The sequence below is a fragment of the Lichenostomus cassidix genome, chromosome Z, assembly GCF_008360975.1.
Source record: "Lichenostomus cassidix isolate B80296 chromosome Z, HeHo_3.0, whole genome shotgun sequence".
Classification (NCBI taxonomy): domain Eukaryota; kingdom Metazoa; phylum Chordata; class Aves; order Passeriformes; family Meliphagidae; genus Lichenostomus; species Lichenostomus cassidix.
This window is the reverse complement of record NC_139511.1, coordinates 27,222,674-27,244,989: the sequence shown is the minus strand read 5'-3', so window position 1 is coordinate 27,244,989 and position 22,316 is coordinate 27,222,674. Positions and strand designations below refer to the sequence as shown.

Here is a 22,316-nt window from a genome sequence, read left to right as displayed (position 1 = left end):
ATATGACTTTCAGACTGGGTTTTTTATAAGTGCATTAATTAAAACATGGGAATTTTAAAATAAAGTGGGATTCTTGAACCCACCTTTTATGTTTCTAAGTATAAGAAAGCTGCATCAAGCTAATGTTTTTCATTTTCTTAATGTGCCAGACATGCTTAAATAATAGGGAGGATTGGAAAAGGTTCAGTGGCAATGTCTCCTGGATGAAATATGGAAAGGAATCTACAAAAGGGTTCTTTATACCTTTATTAATTTTCTGCTACATGGACACTGCATCTCAAGTTTATACACCAGAATGAAATGGATTTGTGACTTTGCCTCTGGATTTGAAATTAAAACATATGTGATTGTATGAAAATAATCCCCATTTGTTGACTCAAGAACTTGCTCGGGTAGAGATTTAAACTGAAATAGCCTTTCTACACGTTTTTTTTTGTTGTGATTTCTCAACATTCCAAATTTCTCATATCTTTAACCATAGTATCCTTCCAGCCTTATGTTGTGTAACTTTGGTACTTCGAATTCCTTCACTGTTTTGATTTTTGCAGGGAATCTAATCTGCAAATTCAGCCCTTCCTCACTTCTGCAAAGGAAATTAGTAGTCAAATAATGTATAGCCATTTTGTTTCATTCTGCCTGGTGTGCAAGTAAGCTAAAGTCAGCCATAGGTGTTGACTTTTACTGTTTTACTTACTTCAAGAATAAAAAGTAAATGAAAGAACCTTGCTCATTCAAATAGACATGCAGTGTGTTGACATGAAGTTATATTCTCCATTGCAATACTGTGGTCCAAAGACATAGGAGGGGAGGTCTACGAGTATTGGGAAGGATAATAAACAAATCAAAAGCATGTATTAGTGTTAGATCCTTGCTGTTTTCTGTCTTCTCTGTGAGTCAGGAACAACTCTATCATTTTTGCCATTCCACACAGTGCTAGTGAACTTACCTTTTCTTCTTAGTCAGTTTAGTGTGGTCTTTAACAAGCTGTGCAAGAAATTTTGATTTCACCAAAACAATTGTGTTCTGCTCTTCCTGGGACAGCACTTATTGTATGGTTTAACCTTTTGGATTGAATACTTCCAAATAGCTGTGGCCTATGAAACATTCTGCATCCTTCATGTTTTTATGTTATGGATCTTTTTCTGACAAACATAGTTTACAAAAGTGAAGCAATATTCAGTGTCAAGGCTCGAGAAAGAGCGCACCTTTATGGTTGCAGTTTTCAAGCGCTAAATCTTGAGGTGGTTCTGTTATTGTTCCTTGTTACCATTCATTCTGTCTCTGGTGTCTAATTTTGTTTTTCATATTCAGGTCTATTCCTGTATTCATTCAGCTGGTAGTCATTGCTTCCACTGTATCACCAGTTAGCAAGTCACTGGCTTTTGTGTTACTCATGACAAACCTGACTGAAATACTTTTGGTTTGGAAGTTTTGGAGACTATGGGTTGGCTGCAAGGCAAACAAATGCAGACAATGTTAATCTCCAAAAATGTAAATGAGAATGATTCTGGTAACTAGAAATACCTGCTTGGATTCCTCCTTTTCTGTCTCTTCCTTCCCTCTATGCAGTTCTCCAGGGTGTGTTTGTTCATTCTTTGTTTAGGCTTACTGTTGCAAAGTATTGAGCAGGCTTAGCCAAGGTCATTCATTAAAATGTGGAAGGGGAGATGCAGTGACAAGCAGTAGCAACAGCGGATTCCTCTCCATGACAATGTCTTCTTGACAATGCTGTATTTATATGAAGAATACATCTGAAGAGGTGAAATATTTCTAGACATCTTTTAGTAACAAGGGAAGAAAATTCCTGAGTTTTGAAGACTAGTGTGTATCACAATTATGTTGTCTGATTGCAATATGTTAGCTCATAAACAGAGAAACACCCTCATATTTCCTTTGGCTTAATAAGTCTTGTGTAGACCTTTGCCAGGGGATTCCTTTTGGTTGAAACTGATTTCTCAGATACCCAAATAGAAAAGAAGGAGCAGGTTAAATAAAGAGAGCACAAATTACGTCTTTGAGGGAGGCAGTATTTTTGCCTGAATTTAGATCAATTTATCTGAATACCTGATTATTTTTCAGGTTCATATTGGCTGGAGTACAGTAAAAGAAATATTTTGGAGTTCCGCTATAGAAAAATCTTAGAAAAAGAACAACCTAGAGAAAACATCCTAGGTGTACATTTTTATTTCCACTGTTCCCTACTATCTGCTTGTTCTATTTCCCAGCACTAAGTACAATGCTCACAAAAGTCAATCTCCTTGTCCTTTTTGCAAAAAGGAGTATTTTGTCCTGTTACACTGTATGGAGAAGCTCACACAAGATGCTTTGTGATTGTGAAGACATTGTTCTAAATGTAGGCATTCTTCAGATTAGGTTATGTTGAAGGCCTGAGAAAGTGGCAGGGGAAAAATGTTCCCTAATATCTAGTTTTCTCCCTGCAAGAGCAGGGCAGAAGGGCAAGGTTGCTCTTGTTGAACTGCTCAAGTTGGGAGGAACAGTTCAGAATCCAACCTTATTAACAAGGGGGATAGTGCTATTCTGGGACTAGCCAGTGGATTTACATGGCAAGATTTTTTTTGTGAGGTGGGGGGCTGCTGGGGTGGCTTCTGTGTGAAGATTTTAGAAGCTTCACCCATGTCAGATGGAGCCAGCGCCAACCAGCTCCAAGCCAGATATGCCACTGCCCAAGGCAAAGCCCACCTGAGAGAGGAAGCATCTTCTGGGATGACCTATTTAAGAAGGGCAAAAACTGCTGTGCAAAAACAGCTGGAAGAGGAGTGAGAACATCTGAGAAAAACAGACACAGACCCCAAGGCCAGGCAAGAAGGAGAGAGAGGACGTGCTTCAGGCACTGAACCAGAGATTCCCCTGCGGGCCCTGGAGAAGACCATGGTGAGGCAGGATGTTCCCCCTTAACCTATGAAGGTCCAAGGTGGAGCAGATATCCACCTGCAGCCTGTGGAGGACCCCATGCTGGAGCAAGTGATTACATGAAGGAGGCTGTGACCCTGTGGAGACCCCATACTGGAGCAGGCTCCTGGCAGGACCTGGGGCCCTGTGGAGAGAGGAGCCCATGCTGGGGCAGTTTTACTGTCAGAATTTGTGACCCCATGGGGAACTCATGCTGGAACCTGTTCCTGAGGGATGAACCATGTGGAAGGCACCCATGCTGGATCAGATCATGAAGAACTGCAGCCCTTGCAAAAGACCAACGCTGGCAAAGTTTGTGAAGGACTGTCTCCCCTGGGAGGGAGACACACTGCAGGAGAAGAATGTGAGGAGTCCTGCCCCTGATGAGGAGGGAGCATCAGACACATGTGATGAGCTGACTCTACTGCCATCCCCCATCCCCCTGCACCACTGTGAGAATTTGGTGGTGAAGTTTTGTTCAGGAAGAAGGGAGAAGTTGGGGGGGAGGATGTTTTAAGATTTGGGTTTATTTCTTATTATTCCACTCTGATGTGATTGGTAATAAACTAAACTAATTTCCTTAAGTCTGTTTTGCTTGGGACAGTGAGGCTAAGGGTAATTGGTCCTGGATCTCTGGATCTCTCCCTCTCCTTAACTTGACCTCCTTTCCTTGTATTTTCTCTTCCCTGTGCAGCTGTTGAGGAGAAGATTGATAGAGCAGGTTTGGTGGACACTTGGCATCTAGCCAGGGTCAACACACCACACCTTCCCATTCTGTCATGGACAAGGGAAGATAAATTTTTCTGATCCACATCTTACTTTGTTTAAAAAAAGTGGGTAGGGGTAAGAATTAGAAACTGTCAAAGTTTGCAATGGCTTAAGTTCTGATTTCCTAGTAATTGCATAAATGAAACAGTGATTTTTTTTCTGCTGTAAATCTGCCAACTGAAATATTTATTTGCTTTAAGTACTGCCACTCAGGTTGTTGTCATCTCTGATGTGACCTATGTATTATCTAGTGAAAAGAAAATCCATTTTTTCTCTGCCTTTCCTGCTCTTTCCAGTACATCATTTTCATCATTAAATAAATACATAAATTTACACCTCTGGGTTCTCTTAGAGATGTAGCTGGAGCAATTACCTATGGTGCTTGCACTGATTCTTCAATGGGTGTTGTGGGACCTTCTTCAACAGATCTATTTAGCTCAGCTAGCCCAGAACCACTCCTGCTATCTTTTGACCCAGTGATCCATCTGGCAGATGCAGAAACCCAGGATGTATGCAGAGTGAGATTTCTTGGACCCTGACCCTTTGACTTTGTTTGGCTTTAAGCTACTGGAATGCCAGCAGGACCCGATGATTTGGAAGGGTTGATTTTTGGTACTTTTCATACAGAGAAATTGCAGCAATGATTGATCACCTCTCATCTCTTGCTCCTTGCTGCACCCCTCTGCGCTTTAGGAAATCAGGGTCTGCTTGAATACATCCATGTGGAAAAAGCATTAAATTTTCCCTTTCTGCAGGGAAGAAAAAGCTCTGTACTTTATGTCTATCTGCTAGCTGTAACTGTGTGAGATCAACAGTAGCAGCAGTAAGAGAAAATAAAATAAATAAATAAAAAAGAAAACCTAATCTAATAGGGTTTAACTCTGCTCTTGGTGGAGGCATATCTAGGCGGCAGCTCAGCATTGCTCCAGGGAAATAATTATCTGAATTTCATTGAGAGTAGGTCTAGAAGGAAAACTTGTGAATGAATGATTGCTTCCATTTCAGGATGTGACAGCAATCTTTTGACTGACTTCTGTGAAGACTCAAATTCTCCTTAATCCTGCAGAATATTAGACAGCAGAACATTCTTCAAATTTCACCCTTTTTCATACCAGCTTTTCCTGCTTCTATAACTATTTCTGCTGCATTGCCAGATCTTGCTTTGTACCCTCCATTTTTGAAACATTGATCCACTTTGTCAATTCTCAGGATTACATAAAAGCAGGTGTGTTTGACAACTCAAAGAGGCTAATAAAGAACCCTTTTCAATGTATGGCTTTTTTTTCCAAAGTGATCTCTTTTTAAGGCATCTCCTTGATGTTGATCTTTCTGAGATTTTCTGCTGATTGTCTAAAACACAACAGTGCTTCCAATAAAGGGGAAGTACTGTTGTATTTTTCAAATATTGCTATGTGAAACTGATATTAATGCAATGAAGCAGTTATGAGCATCTGAATATTCTGCAGGTTGCAGCTTTTTGGTATCAGGTAGCTAATATCTGTCACAGGAATGGAAAATGAGTGAGATTTTCTGACAGGGAAAAAAAATGCAGGAAGGAAACAGAAGCACTATCATTACAATCCCAAGCTTACAATGCTTGACATGATTTTTTTGGAGGTTTTTGTTCAGGACGCATCTCCTACCTAGCACAGTGTGCCTATCTCTGAGATTCCTGGATGTTGCCACAATGTATGTGCCTGTAAATTTTTAAAGGGACTGGCGATTAATTACTCCATTTTTTGAAATATGAGATGTGGCACCTGGATTCCCCTTTAAGCGCTGGTATTGATGGTAAGAGGTATTTCTGATTTTGAGGGTGGAAGGTGACAGCTGTGCTGAGCATGACAAAACTCTGCTCCTCTTCCTGTGTTTTTGTGTTCTGCTCACATCAGCTCTGGAGCCTGGAATCAGGCCCCCACCAGCCAGTACAACATGCAAAGCTGAGCCCTGTAGGGCTGGGATCCAAACTGGAGCACAAGCTAAGACCCAGTCAGCTGGAAACTTCAGCATGAAGGAAACACATCTGAAATCCCAGCTACACATTGGAATTTCAGGTCTTTCTGTATGTTGTCTAACTTGTTAGGGTATTTACCTGGCAAGCAAACACATTTTGTTTTGCTCCCACTTTCAGGGAAAAAGGTCTATATTTTTAATTCATATAAAATACTGTAAGGGCTTAATTGTAGCTATTATGGTACATTTAATTTGTGTTTTCAGCTTTAAGCTGAATGAAGAACTGTGCCACATGATGAATAAGTTTTCATATGCTTTTCTCATAATTTTCCTGTTTCATCAGAGGTTGAAAAATGAGTCTGCTTCTGCAGTTCACTGCATTAACCTTTCATATACCACAACACACTACATTGAGCAAACATCTTCCCCTCTCTTGGATGCATTTCTATAGTAACACCACGTGTAAATTGTCTTTCTTACTGCTTTTAGTAACTCTGCAGTGCATTTGTAGGACTTTCTACTGGAGCTAATTTAACAAAACTTGTCATCCTCAAAGTGTGGGAGACAAACCTCCCAACAGACTGTTTTCTGTGGTAGCAAGTGCTAGATGCACGAGGGTGATTAAAGCACATTATAACTGATGCACAATGAACTGTATAACATATTGATTTCCTGACACAGCAAACTCATTTAAGAGGTACAAGTGAGGAACAGGTGAATTAAGCACAAACCTGTTCTTGTTCAGAACGCATTGAGCAAAACTGATTCTGACATCACAGTCTTTCTCTCACAGACTTTCAGAAATCGTTTGTCTTGGGGAAGAAACTGAAAGACATGGCATAAATGGCTTTAAAAAAATGTGAGACCAAACAATACATACAAACCCACTGCTGCTTTATGCCCATTTCTTCAAAAGCATCTTGGCAAAAATAAACAATCCCTCCCTGCCCCTTCCCCAACCCCTCAAAAAACCAACTAAACCAAAAAGCACATAAAAAAAACTTGTGCATGATATAAAATTTTACAATATAAAATTTTGCAGTAATAACTTTGATTATGATAAATGTGTTTTACATTATAATTTCAGGTGATTATGTTTCTGCATGATACACCAAAAGGGTGTTTCCATCTTTACAGTATATATGAGGTAAGATGATCCATCATTTGAAATGCCAGGATAAAAAATTTCCAAGTGTAGTTATGAACCATACATAAATAAATCTATTTACTACTGAGCTATTAATGAAGTGTGTATTTCTAGTTATGAATATACAACTTTTAAAAAGGTTCATAGGTAATTTCTAATACATATCTTTAGGGAGGCTGCCAAAAATATTTCTTCCTCAACAAACCACAAATAACTATTGTTGAAAAGGAAGTGAAGTGATATACATATGAGGATAATATTGCCACATCCTACCTTATGATTAAAAATAAAAATGAATTGTTCCATCTGTAGCTCATGAAGATTGATCTCTTACTGATCTCAATTCTTCATGCATTAGGCGCACTAGGTATACCAATTTCCCTCTTCTTCCTTCAATGCTTTCAGCACTGAAGTACTACTTTTCTTCCTCTGTGATGCCACAGTAACACTATTTTTCTTGTGCAGGTGGCTCTAAGCCGTGTCTTAAAACCCCTTGAATTTCTTCTTCCCTCTTTGTTGTTGCCTGGCTAAGAAAGGGTGTGAATGGCCTGTGGTAACCAAGCTAAATAGCCACCAAGCATGTTAAACAGAATGTATTGGTATTAAAATCATACTGTTCTCTGCCTCAATGTATAAATTAAGGCTTTCTGCAACAGAAAACTTTATAGAAATTTCAGACTTTTAGTCTTCACTATCTATGAGATTTTCTCAAAATGTTGGAACAAAATATTCAAAAGTTTTTAAGGATAAAAAGTGATTAGTTACAATCAATATGGTAGCAATAAAAACAAAGCTTACGGGATGAAAGTTGCAAATCTTTAATGCACTGTATGCAAAATATATTGAGCAATAGATTCTGCCATATGTCTTTAAGCTGGAGTCCAGATTAGCTGATGGACCTGCTGTTTTGTCTGTTGGAGTCTGTGATTCAGTCTAACCCTTGGTCATCAGCATATTTTCTGAGTTCACTGACTGGAGTCTACACTTTACTGTAATTTTCTTCCAAATAAAAATATTGTAGCTTATTCTAGCTTCATAAAATGACTGTATATGTTTTATGTTTAAACATTTATGATTTTTGACTGTTAATTATAGTATTGTTTGAGTATTACTTCCTTTCTAGGAAGTCATCAGTACAAAATTCTACTTGGAGTACAAAACTCCAGTGATTCCACTTCAAGCCATCATTTTTATAGTTGTTCACATAACAGTAAGGTAGAAATAATATAACTCAAATATCAATACATATTTGGAATTCATTGAAAAACTTGATGGCACTTCTGTCAGTCAACACAAAGCCAAACACAGAACTCAGCAGTATGAAACTACAGAAGACAAAACCAAGGCCTGAAATCTCTACATGATAGTCTGCCAATCAAAACAACAGAATGCATTGCTCCATAAAAAAGATTATGCAGCCTCAGATTTCCTTTCAGACTCACAAGAACCTGATGACTCTAATTCTAGTGAGAAATAGAGTTGTTTGTGCAGAATCCTTGTAACTGAGATGAGAAAGTGTCTAGTCTTTTTCTGTCTAGAAGGCTTTTCTTCAAAATAAGTGACATTTTTCTTTTTTTTTAACTTCAGAATTGCTATTTTTTGTGCATCTATTAAAGTTACAGATAATTATAAACACCACTAATTTAGAGCTGAAATTGTGAAGTGCAAGTTTACAATAGTTTTACATGAATGCTCAATATTTTGTTTGCCATTCACATATTTTTCATCACATAGATTTTACCACACCAAAGATTAAGTAAAATGCTCAGTAATTCCTCAGAAATAATAGGGACTTTTATAACTTTAACCTGTTTCTCTTATCTGAAGTAAAAAGTAGAATATGTAAACAGGGTTTTTAAAGCAGCTTGAAGAAATAGCACAGGTCATGGGCACAAATTAGTAACAATTAGAATACATGTTTTGTGGTTTCATCTTCCATTGAAAATTGTGCACCAAATTGTGCACCATTGTGCACCAAAATAGTTTACCTTGAAATGTGTATTTTCTACTGGACTAGGGCTCAGGGATCTCTCAGTCTCTGCTATTGAACAAGCTCTGAACTCTTTCTTTAGTTCCCCAAATGAACCAGTGTCTTCAGTACTATTTCAGGTGGCCTTTGCCTTTTTTCGCCCCAAGAAAATATTTCACCTTGGTAGCAGGAAAAAAAAAGATTCATAAAGAAATGATTGAAGCATTTATGTTTATTTTTTATTGCTTACTCTTCCCCTCGGTTTTTTTTTTTTTTTTTTTTTTTTTTTTTTTTTTTTTTTTGTGTGTGTGTGTGTGTATGTATGTGCTTCTATCTTTTTTTCCCCTGGAAAAAATTATCCTAAGAAATTGATCTACATTTCAGAAAAGCATCCATTTCCTCTGAAATTCTGCACTTTAACAAATGCAGTGATAAATGCAGTAAAGTAAATTACCTGCCTCTGCACCAAATTGAATGAGATAAGAATGTGGGCAAGAGTCCATGAGGATTTCTGTGGTAATGCCTTTTTCAGCCTAATACTTTCAGTTGTATGTAGTAGCCAGTGAATCAAATAATTTGAGTCTGTAGAACTCATTAACAGTCTTTGATAATCCTTTGATGGCAGACCTATACTGGCAGTAATTAGTTTGGCAACCTGAGTATTAACACATTTGGTTTCATATGACAGACAAATCATGTTCATGCACACCTAGAAGATAAATGGAGAGACTTATGAGGAGTTTCCTAACACTCATAGGGTTTTCAGAACATTTTGCTGAAGAAGCTGCTCTTTTTCAGCTCTGCAAAAATAATTTAGAAATTTAGTACCAAACTGAGAAATGTTTCCAGTTTTAATTAGGTGTTAGATACCATAATTGCAATATCTCTTATAGCTCTGCAGCTCCTCTGCTTTCAGGATGCAGTAAAACCATGAATAAGGATGAAAATAATATCAGACAAATTCATGAGTTGGTTAAAAAATTGTGATAAATACTGCTTTGATTTTGCTTAAGGTGTTATGTACAGCAGTATATTCAGTGACTTTTTATTAAGAATTTGAGGAAAGCTTCCTAAGTTGAAAAATATTCTCAATTTTCTGAAAAAAAAGACATTGTTAAATAAATTTGTTTTCTTGAGTTATAGAGCTGATATAAGAATGTGACAGAGTACCCTACTGCAAGGACAAGGAGGGAAGAATTGCATAAACTACCAATGGATTGTCAGACTGCACACTGATTTTCTCTGCATAGGAAACTGGTGCCTTGAATCTTTTAATTTTCTTGTCATACCTTTCTGCCCTAATTACACCCATTAGTAGTATCTCAGACCCAACCCCCTGCCCCAGGTGTTAAATATCTCCATGGCTCTCTAAGGACAGCAGAAGCAACAAATGCTTCTTTGATAAATAATCCAGCAGTGGGCTACAACAGCACCTGCAGCAATTGTGAAATATTTGTTTGGCTGCTTTCTGTCCTGGCTCCAGGGCAGTCTAACTCTTCTGTGATTTGCCTAAGAAGCCTGTCCAACCTTATGGCAAAGCAGCAATGGATTTCTCTCAAATGGTATTGCAGCTGGTCGCTAGATTATTGCCCCAGCCTTTTAGCCCTTACTGTGTTATTGGGGTCTAATTTAGCAAAGCTAAATCCTGATGAAGTGCACCTTACGCTGGATTGTTTAAGGCTGTATCTGGAATATATGCTTGTTAATAATAAAACTTTATTTCTGTGACAACTCAGTCCCAGCAAAAAATAGCATGTGAAAACTGACACTGTCCTTTCCTCTTGCCTACTAGTGACTGTATGTCAGGATAACGATGCATGCAGTGTGCATAAAGAACAGAATAAGAATTACTGGCAAGCTGTTGCAAATGCGTAATATAATGCTTCTGCTACAAAATCTTTAATGCATTACCCTCACCACACCAGCCTGCTCTTCTGGGTGTGCTTGAAAAATTTCAGCTCATGGTGCATTATGGATGCTGTGTAAATGCATATCTGTCAAACTGCTGAGTAAGTACTGATGGTGGAAGGAGTGGAAAGAAGGCTTGCTTGCAGCATCCACCAAGAGAAACAGTTGGACCTTTACAATTTTTAATTAACTTCCTGGTCAGTCAGTGTTCATGATTCTTAGGCAATTCACCCCTTTTCAGAGGGGTTTATACTTAATCTTCCCATTACATGAGGGACCTGGAACTGTCAGAGAATGTCCTCATGCCATGCAAGTGTACAGCTCACAGAGGTACCTGCAATCAACTCAAAAATAAAAAGGGCTACTATGGAGCTAAGTAGCCTTGGAGAAAGGTAGGACTTGGAAGATAAGGTACAGCCCTGAGCTGACACTGCTTTGTGCTTCAGAGGGCCTGGGCCAGAATTTCCATCAGCACAGTGTTGCAGTGCTCCACAGAAGCACAGCAGGTCTTTCCAGCTTTGGAACACTGCTTGCCTTTTTCTGCCATACAAGGCAGACCTGGCCCAAGTTACAGCTCATCCTAGCAAACCATCCCAGCCACCAGAGTAGGCTGGCTGCAGCCTTTTGTTAGTAAAGCACTGGTCATTTCCTGAGGGATAGTGCTGATTGCAGCACAGAATGCTGCTGCTTTTTTATTTTTTTTAGGTTTTTTTCCTCACAGGCACCTGCCCTGGAAGGAAAGGGATACATTTACATGAGTTGAATGTGTGGTGTGTCTAATAGGGCTAAAAGGTAAGAATTATCAGTACTCTTTGTTCAAAATATACACTAAATGTCAGCAAGAAAAATGTTTAAATCTCCATTTTGTATTCTAGAAATGTTAATCTGCCTTCAGTCCATTTTGTAAGGGTGAAATACTGCCAAAGACACTGAAGCTGTTACTGACTGAAAAATTATGAAGGAGAGGGCAGAAACTGGTTTTCAGTGTTCCCCAGAGGTAGAAAGGCGTCTGCTTTTTGTAAAATAAATGCTATTAAGGGTTTATATATTTAACACTAACATTGTTCCATATCAGTGGAAATCCATAGCAGAGTGTGATGATTTTAGGCAGGAGTGGGAAGAAACACGAGAATGATTCTAGTTATGCAGATTCTGACTTCTGTCTTGTCTGCTGAGACTGTTTTGTTAAATACTTCCAATTAGAATGGAAACATGAAAGGGTTAATATTAACACCTGGTCTTGGGAAAATATAGAATGTGACAGGTTTGCACTTGTGGCACAGCATGCTTTGAGGTTAGAAGTGCAGAGATCTGCTTCTCTCTTTTTAAGGATAATATTATCTATTCAACTCTACTGCATTTCTGTTCACCTGATTTGGTTTCATTCCTATTAAAATTGTAGTGGTTGCAAAACACTGTGAAACAAATTGGTCTGATTTTACTGTCTGTTTAATAAATGCAAAGGTAAATGATTTGTGTAAATAGATTAAGGATCATGGTAGGTGCTCTGCAATTTTTTAACTGATTTTATTACTTATGTATATAACTTTTCTAGAGTATGGGACTTTGGAATTCTTGTCTTTATGGAGAATAGCATGACTGATGAGGAAATGGTTATTTTGTTTATTAGTTTATTTATTTTAATTTCCCCTTATTTTTTCTTCTTAGTGGCAAAAGGCATGCATTCATGAGAATGGTTCTGAATATTTGTAAAAGTACAGAATATGCCCCAGAGAATCACCTTTCTTGAATATCCATTTTTAGAAAAATTCAACAATCTTAGAGCAGCTCTCTGGAGAGAGATTGCTCAATGAAGAAGATGCTTGAAGAGTAGGCTTCCTGACAGTATAAGACTCATTGATTCAGTGCAATTCTGCAGGGTTAAGAAGAAATCTCTTATCTCACAAGGGATCTGATACAATTTCTCAGCTTGAATACTTGCAGTTTCTGTCAGAAATCACCGTTTCTTGGTTGAAACATTGTCTTTTCTTTCTTGATCTTACTCTGCTCTCTAGTATACAAAACCATTAAGTTTATTCATCTATCTCCAGCTGAGCTAGATCCATTGAAATTAACCAATACAATTTTTTTCCCCCAGCATTCATTTCACAGTATTCCAGAAGGCTGCCTAGTTTGTCCACTTCTTCTGGTGTACTGCAGAAAATCTGTTTCATCTGCTCTGGGATGGTCACAACTGGTAGGTAATTGCCTGAAGGGTTTGGAGCAGGTTGGTGAGGCTTCTCCTTGAAGATCAGGAGCTTAACCTTCTTCATGCTGAGCCAAGTGAAGGAACATTTTGTCATGCAAATTAAAGACAGATATTGGTCCATACCACATTTAATTTCCAGATGTTGACAGTCATTTTCACTTTTTCCTTTGAATCACGAAAGTTTAATCAACTAGTTTATTGAAGTATAATCACAAGGAACAAACTTAAACCATACAACCTTGTAATAGGAGCAATGACTTTTGTCTGCTACTGAATCCAAATCCAAAATTTAGGTGTTTTATGTGAGGAAAAATATATTTCTTATAAAGTATGAGAGAAGTGCAGCAAGAACTCAGGCTGTGGGGGTGGATCTATTGGTCCCATCTGGAGTCTGGGGCAAATGTCTATGGACTGTGGTAAGATTATGATGATATAAGTCCCTTCTAGTATTCTGTCATCCTGAAACCTTCTGTCTTTCCACTTTATTTTCTACCACCTGACATGACAACTAAGTTCCTATAAGGCCAATGATAAACACTGATATAAATTTATCTATTTCAGTAGAGCTGGACCAATTTCTACTGTCTGGAGGGATGACCTTTGCTGCATGGATACATCACATCTTGCAAAATTTTATCACTGGCATTTTGGTTCCTGTAACAAATGAGCATCTTGGAGCTGACCTTTTTCATGAAGCAAAATTCCAAGCATTACCATCAGAATATCTCCCTGTCTTTCTAAAATAATGTATATGCCAATGAAACAAACAATGAAGTTATTAAATATTAAAAATGAAAAAGAAAGAAAAAATAAATGTCATATGAACAAACAGTTTAAAATGAAACAAAAGTTTATACATATCTTCTATGTACATCCAGGTATTTTCATCTAAAGCATCTTCTCCCTTACTTTTTGTTCTTTAGAAATATCATAGTGTATTTTCTATATCCACACAAGAGCTATAGATATAATATTTGCTTACAAGTCTAAATCTCTTCGGTTGTTCACTGTGAAAAAACCACATATTATTTATACTTTATTTCTGTTTTTTGTGTATAGCTTCTCACTCAGCTATATATACAGGAATCAAGACAAGCTACTCAGAATGATCTCTGAATCACTTTTTCCTAAAGATGCACCAAAAACTTGACATGATACTAGTAGGCTTCTGATTCCGTCTTGTATGTGAGTTTAAGAACACTCATGTCTTTGAAAAGAATTATTAATGTCATTTGATTTTCAATTTGGACCTAGAGGAGTTCAGGTGGGGTCCAAGGTGTTCTTGGTCTTTTTTCCTTTGTCACGAGTCATTATGTACAAAATCCAGTTAATTTCAGTGAGGTTGAACACAGTAAGTGAGAAGGTGGTTTCACAGACCATGACTTTGTGCATATAAAACAATGGCTATGAACTTCCTGTGCATCATCAGATGGTAGAGGCTGTTATCTCAGATACTTCAGAAATGCTGAAGTGGACCAGATCCATTTTTTCCAGTATTTTTCACTGTTGTCTTACCTTTCTCCCACTCATTCTTTTTGCCAAAAATAAAAATCTCTTTTGTAGAATCATTGAAACATTAAGGATGGAAAAGTCTCTACGATCAGCCATTAACCCAGAATCAGCATATAAAATGAATGATTCAAAGGCCAAAAAATGGATTTCTCCAGGTATTAGATGCTGTTCATCTAAAGAGAAACGTAAAAATTTCTACACAATCTCAACCATGTTATGCGTGGGACCAGGAATTCATTCAAAGAGACAAAAAACCCAGGTTAACATGCTGAAAAGTAGCATTTATGCTTCTAGTGCCCACTCCTATATAAGCCAATCTTTCCTCAAAACCTCTTGGTAAGACTGCTCTATTCTTGGGAAAAGAACAAAGCAAGTTTGTCTTTTTGTGAGCCAGTATCAGTTGTTACTTGATTCAGCAGTGAGATTTCGCTCTGGATCAAATTATTTCCAGTTCTGACTCTTTGAATACAAAACTGCATTTTCAGTGGTCATTCAAACATATGACTTTGGAATTTTCAGTGCAGAACAAAGCTAATTCCTTTATATGTTATAAAGGAGAAAGTAAAAAATATTGAACAAGTCAGCTGGTGCTCTTCCTACACACTCCTGCCAACACATAAGTATTAATTTATCAGTGATATCTCATGTGCTACAAAAGTGAACTCATTGCCACTGCCTCTCTCTGACTGACCTGAATGCAAGATGGAATACTCTGACTGACCTGAATGCAAGATGGAATAAAAATGTGAGTAGTTAAAACAATCCATCTGATTTTCTGAGACGTGCAGACAACTTTGGCAAAGGAGATATAATTTGTATTTGAGCCTGTATATCATAAACAGCTATTACATTTATGAGACAACATGAAATATTTGATTCCAGCATTTTAAGTGGCTTTATTTTGTTGGTTAAGGTGGAAAATTCATGTATTATTGTGTCTTAAAATAAAAGAGGTTAACATTCAGGACAGGGCTTGGGAGACAACCACTCTATACATTACTACGCAGTTAAAGCAAGGACTCCAAAAAGAAGACAGGAGTGAATAAATGGCATTCTGGATCAATGAGACAGACTTAAGTTCAAAATTCTGTTCTTCATTAATTATAAAGACACCTGTAAAACAGCACAGGACATCTATTACCCACTCTTCTGTCATCTGTTTAATTGAATAGCTATAGCACCACTGGTTTCTAGTTGTTGGGAATTGTACAGTTTTGTGTAATTTGAGAGGCAACACACTAACTGTGGGTTTAACATCTGGGTTATTGAAGTAAAACATGTGTCTTAATGCAAACTTGAGGACAGTTCATCTGTTATTTCCCTGGTCTTACTTATTAGCAAAAACCATTGAATATGGGGATCTTCAACACATCTGGGCTGCTGGGCTCTTGAATAGGGGCTACATACAAGGTTGGTTGCTTCAAACAGGACAAAAGAGCATCCTGCTTTGTTTGGAGATAAACTGGCAATAGATCACCTAAAAATAACTTTAGGTTGGTTAATCTGCTCTTCAAAATGAAGGTCAAATTTAATGTAGAAAAGGGAACACCATAAGCCAGTGAAAGTAAGTAGGGATATTGGTTGTGGGAGATTTTTGTGTGTGAGACTTTGAGGTTATTCCCATCTATCAGATACCTCTCTTGTATTTCTGCAGATAATACCCAAACAAAATGTAAAGCAAGAGAAAAGCAAAAAAGCAACAAAGACCAACCCTTAGTTTTTTACCTACAAATTTGACTCAATTTAACATGAGTTGAAAATTACTTTTACAGTTTATGTATCAGCTTTCTTTAATTGTTCATGTCCAGTCTTGTACATAGGCAGTGGAAGAAAGAAAAAGCAGGGGAAGGGGAAGGGTGGAAACTGTGGTAAGAGGGAAAATGAACTGACTCAAATGCCATTGATAAGAAAGCCATGGAGTGTGTGACTTACACGGACTTAGCAGAGGCAAAGATACCCCTTGTTATCTCGCCTTGGTAATGAGAGACATTAAAATAAAAATGACTTTCCTGGAAGCATTTGCTTCAGGTACTTTCCTTTTCTCTTACCTCCAGAAACACTGAATTTAAATGTGATCCCATTTGGCAGCAATGAAGTTGAAAGGCAAGCCTCTGTCAGGTAAAAGGAGGACGTTCTGCATGATATGGATCAGGCCCAAACCAGCCGTTTAATTTCTGTCAATGACAGACAGTCTTGATCTGAATTAACTTTCTTGTCTGGCTTTCTATCTTTGCTGCAAGGTGTTATTCTGGGATGCTGACACTTGGGATAAGAGCTCATTTCCTTGAGCGCCTGAGCACATCACAGATATTTTCATTGTGTGCTGGCTTGGAGTAAAGGTCCTGTGACAATAATATCACTTTATTTTTGCCTTTTTCTGTGTCTTTTCTGGTGGTGAACTCAAGTAGTTTCTTTCTAATTTCTTACAGAAGCATAAAGCAGTGGCCTTGTGATATTTTTGGCGATTATGTTTTTCTTCTGTTTTCTTTGTGGTAAAAATGTGCTTTTTGCTATTGCTCTGTTTCACAGTACTTTCAGTGCCGTAACATTTGTGACACTATGAGACTTCCCTTTGCAAGTTCAGATCATACCTTTTCACTTCACAGCCTTTAATCTACACACCCAGAGGACTCTGGCAGTGCTTTCAACCTGTTGCCCAGCTGTTCTCTTCCCTGGGCATTGTTCCTCTGAACCTTGCTGGCTGTTGTTTCTTGCGGATAGTGATTGCCACTGATGTTTAAATACCACATTTTGCTGCCTTTTTATCATTTTTTCTTTCAAGATTCTGATTCATTATTGTACACTAGAATTCCTTTACTTGTTACCTCATAGTTTTTAGTCTATAAATTAATTTTAGAAAGCATAGTGCCTAGGAGGTAGGAAATGGATAATCATAGTAGTTTCCAGTAAATATCATCTAATAGTTAGATGCCTACATAACTACCTATCAGTTAGTTAATATTTAATAATGCTAATATCAGCAGTAGTACTGCCATAAAGAGAAACTACCAGTTAGGATGTTGTATTAATCTCAATTAAAACTGTAATTGTACCTGGAAGGAACGAAAAAAGGTTAATTTTCATCATTTTCCTCATTCTCATCACCTCCTTTACTGGAGAGGAGGATGCTTGTCACAGGATCCCGCTGACAGTTTCTAGGCAGCGGGCCACTGTGGAAATACTGCTTATTCTGCACTTTTTCTGTTCTGTGTTTGTTTTCTGTTGTTGTTTTGGGTTTTTTAACCCCTGAAGTAACTTTGAAGTATGCACCCTCCTAATCTAGCATTTCATCTTTCCCCTTGCAACAGCTGGTAGGTCTGTGGAGAGTGGGAGTTCATCTACACAAGTTAATGTTCATTTACTCATTTTGTTGCTCTTAGAAAAGCATCATATCAAATTACAGCAAGCGGCCTTTATAATGTTTTCTACTTGGAATACCATTAAAATTATGTTTTGCAAATATTAAATCTTAGAATTCTCTTCAAGGCTGCAAAACCTCTGCAGACAAGCTTTGGATTAAATAATCCTTTAAATTATGAAAATCAATTTTTGTAATTTTTGAGCTTGAAGTTCTTGCAAACCATTAGTTTTATTTAGCTGGAAAAGAAGAGTAAGAGTAACTTTTTCTAAAATATCCTTTTTGCACAAACTGTTTTGGACAGGTACAGACCTGAAAAAGAAGAGTGCAAAACAGCTGTAAAAGATAGCAAAAGGGGGTCCTGAAACAACATGCTGGGGTTGAAATAGTAAAAGATGTGCTTGGTTATATTTTTCATTTTGACCTTGAAAGAGCTTGAAGTGAGATTAGGTGAGGCCCCTGGCAAAAAGGTGCTGTCAATTTTCGCAGTAGCTCTTGAACACAAGGTGACCCTCATCAGCCATCTGGGAGAGTGGCAGAAATAGATCATCTCCATCTCCAAACATCAACAGCCACAGGCAGGTGTTAGTCCATGCTGCTGATGACTTTGGTCTGAAGCAGCACAACACTAAAGGGGTAAAAGGCAGAGCCCCAAAGGGATCTGCTTTCCTCCTGCTGCAGCTGGAGACACTAGGGATGAAGACCAAAAGGGTGTGCAAAGGGGCACTGGGCTTAGTGGTCTACCAGTTCCTGAACCTGAATTTGCTTTTCCACTATTTTCCCTGCCAAAATCTCATCCAGTATTCCACTCACTAGCAAGAAAATGCTCTGTCAGATCTAATTTCATGTTTGCTGTGGGTGACTGTTAAGTTGGCTTTTTGTTATCTTAATTTTGTTTTTTCCTTGGCACAAATAATACAAAGACTTCTTACTGTCAATAAGAGATTGCATTTGTTGGTATAGGAAGAGAACTATGCTGTCTATAATATTTTTTTCTCACCTTAAATTAGCTGTTTAAATAAAATTGTCAGCTAAAAAGAAACCAGTAATAGAAGAACAGAAAATGAGCGTTACTATGTTACAGTAATGGCTATTACTGTTACAAATTTATTGGTCCGGAATACAATAAGAGCCACAATGGATTGCTTAAAATCATCCAAAGAGCTGTTAATACATTAAAATATGAATATTTTATGCAGGTCATTAACCTTGATAATTTACCTTAAAATAACTTTGAACTGGCTTGATTTTGATTAGTTTCTAATGGAGCTTGAATCATCTAGATGTTAATCTTTCCTGTGTGGCTGCCAGGTTGTTGAGGTGTTATCAGATTGATAATTATTCTGCTTTCATCACTCTTATAAACTTGAGACATGCTCAAAGGAAAGAATAATTGTTTCCAAGCTATAATTTTTCTAGGGTTCTTCCCCAGTCTTGCTTTTAAAAATATCCAGGACAGGCAAGTCTGTGATGTTTCAGGCAATCAACCTTGGAGCTTGCCTATCCCTAATAACAGGGAAGTTTTCCAAATTTCTAACATTTAAGCTATGACATTGAATTGTTTTCTTATTATACTGTGCAAAATAAATAATGAAAACAGACTGATGTAGGATTTTTTTGTGTTTTTTTGTTTTATTTAAATATAGATTTATGTGGGTTTTAATACTGCTATTAATTTGGGTTTGCTTTCTTGACTCTCTTCTGCTCTCTATGTTGCAATTGTTTCTCTCACAGAACAGCTTTTCTTGCAGAATCTGGAATCCAAGCCAGTCCTACAAGGTGGTCATTTCTGTTTTGGGAATTGAGTAATGGAGGACAGAGGAATTATCAGAAACTGGGAGAAAGGAAATATGTTGGATGGAAAACTTGCAGCCCTGTACAGAAACTTCCCAGATTACCAGGATATGCTGTGAGTTTGCTTGATTTTGATGTTGTTTGTGCCTTTTATGGTAGGAAATTGTGGATTAAAAAAAATAAGTTATAAACTGTCATTTTCTAATAAAAAGAACATGGAAAATCCAGTGCTATGAAGGAAGTTCTAAACACATGGGTTGAGTTAGGGGTACCCTTAGCAATGACATAATTCCAGTTTAAAGGATAGCAAGGTCCTGAACTGGAAGAAAAAAAGAGAACACTGGAGGAACCAGAGAATGCTGGAGGAACCAGGATAGAGACACTGACAAAATGAGGTCTGACTGACAAAATAGCACCAGTCATCACAGATAACCTTGTGTCTGAGACCAGTCAGGCTGTGAGGAATGTTATGTGACACCTTCTGTCCCTTCATGTGTTTCTGTCTACAGGACTGGAATGTTTACAGTATTAAATTAAGTATGCAATTGTAAAATATGCAACATTTTTGTTTACAAGGGGGACCAGTAAGTAGAGAATAACATAAGACATGGAATTAGAAAAGGGATTTGGATAGTGAGTTTTTGGTTAGCAAGAACTCCACATACTTCTTCATGAGGCGGCACATTTTTGTAATTAGTATCAGAAATATATATTCAGAAAGACCTAGGTATTTTGTTTTATTTCAGAAGCTCCTAAACCCCTGACTGTCTATGTGGCATGTTATGTAATCTCAAAGAATATGGAAAAATCCATTTTTCCACCAAGACTTCACTTTCAAAGCATAAATGAAGAAAGGAGAAATAAAAATTTTAAGCAATTTCTTTTTGAAGTATTTCCATTTTCTTAGTATGAATTGGATGGATGCATTAGAAGAATTTATTTGCTCTGTTGCACAGCTAGGCTGCATTGGAACTGAAAAATTCAGTTTAGGGTTTTTGGATCCCAAAATAGTGATGTAATTCTATCTAAATTGTAGCCTCCAAGAAGATTTTTCCTTCAGTATTATCTCACTGACAAAGGTTAAGAAAAAGTGACATTTTATTAGCAAATGCCCCAAAAGCTAGCTCTGTGGATGACATTTTACAGTAGTCATTTCTCTTAACCACATTCAGTCTAGGAAGCTATTTTTGATTAATTTCTTGTATGTTCCTCCTTTTTGCAGAAGTCTGTCTTTCACCTCCAGCATGTCTTTTCAGGACTCCACCTTATGGTTGCCTTTTTTCCCACCATTTTTCTTAGTGAAGGACAGTGTATCTAGCTGACACTAGGTGGTATTGGAGCTCTTTTATTCTCGTGAGTACTTTGAAATATATTGCTATCACCACCTCTCCTTCATGTATATCCAATTTAAGAATATCCATATGACCTAAAATTATTTATCACCTTTCTTTGAAGAATACAGTTTACTCAGTCTGAAGTAGTTTGCCAACTCTTTCACCATGCAACAGCCTTGAACACTCAACAAACAGCTCCATGACCCTGACAATCACTTTAACTGGATGAGCATTGTTAGGATTACAATGCAAATAGAGAAAAAAGGGATGGAGGATTGGATGGAGAAAATGCAGCACTTGAATTTGGCTGTACTTTTAAGTTAGGGGGGATAGCTACTGAAGCATAAAAGAATAGTTCAAAAGTCGTTGCTGTTTGAAAGGTGTAATTTCTGTGTTTTCTACAGGTGGCTTCAGAAATATTTCCTCTGACTGTTGTTTGAGGCGTAAAATACAGCATCAGGCAAAGAAATCATAGGCTAAACATTCAGAGAGCTGCCTTTGTTTTCTCTTGGTTTAGTTTGCCAGGATGCATGGCAAAATGAGATTTTTGGGAGCCTGTTGGATGTTTGCTTTCAATGAAGAAGCAGGTGATCATGACTTTCATTAAGAATTGAACATCGTGGGTTACTTCAGAAGACTATCATGACAAAACTTCAACATGACTGACATTCTCATTGTGCTTGAGAGTGATAGGTGGGTGGCATCCTGAAACAACTGCTCTTTGTGCTGTTAACATGATACCTTCTAATTGATATATCATTTCTTTCTCCTAAAAGCAATCAAAGAAATGTATGATTTAATAAAAACCTGTTGAGAAGAAGGTGTTCTTTTAGAGAACTTTGATTTTCTCCACTTAGGGACATCTAAATAACGTATGGCAACTTAATGGCTCCTCCTTTTCAAGCATCCAAAATACCTGAAAGAAAGAAGAAAAAAAATGTGTGCAAGGGCTTTTAAGTTACAGGTTCCATTTCATCTTTATAAAAATGAGAAGAAAGAGAGTGAAAAGATGTTTTATATTTTTGGACATCATTCCTAAAGCCTGAGACGTTCCCCATTACCATCACAGTGATTAGATTTTCTGTGTTAAACTTTCTTTTATTGATTTGTAGCATGCTGATTTGCATTACAAAGTATGGTGATGAAACTAGAGAAGGAATACTGAAGTGACCAACATTCTATATAAAAATGAAAATATGTTGGAAATTTGCTAACTATGAATTGCTGTATATCACATAATTTTGTCAATGAAGTTATACTTCCTGAACATAAATTGTCATGTCTGTCATGAAAAGACAATTTTCATACCCATAAATTGGACCTGCTTGCAGAGATTCTTACGGAATATTTCCTTTTTTCTTTTTCAACTTTTATAATTTTTTTCCAAACTAAAGTAAGTTACAATTCAATTAAATCTCTTTCCTTTGGCATTTTGAAAAATCTCCAAATCTCCC

General features: G+C 37.4%; 1 long non-coding RNA gene across 1 annotated transcript; it reads left to right on the top strand.

Annotated features, from left to right (window-relative positions):
• Positions 1 to 11,371: 11,371 nt before the first annotated feature.
• On the top strand, positions 11,372 to 21,647 carry LOC146424563 (uncharacterized). Its single transcript, XR_014846839.1, has 3 exons — positions 11,372 to 11,447; positions 19,486 to 19,643; positions 21,380 to 21,647. It is a non-coding gene; the product is annotated as an uncharacterized LOC146424563 (long non-coding RNA).
• Positions 21,648 to 22,316: the final 669 nt, after the last annotated feature.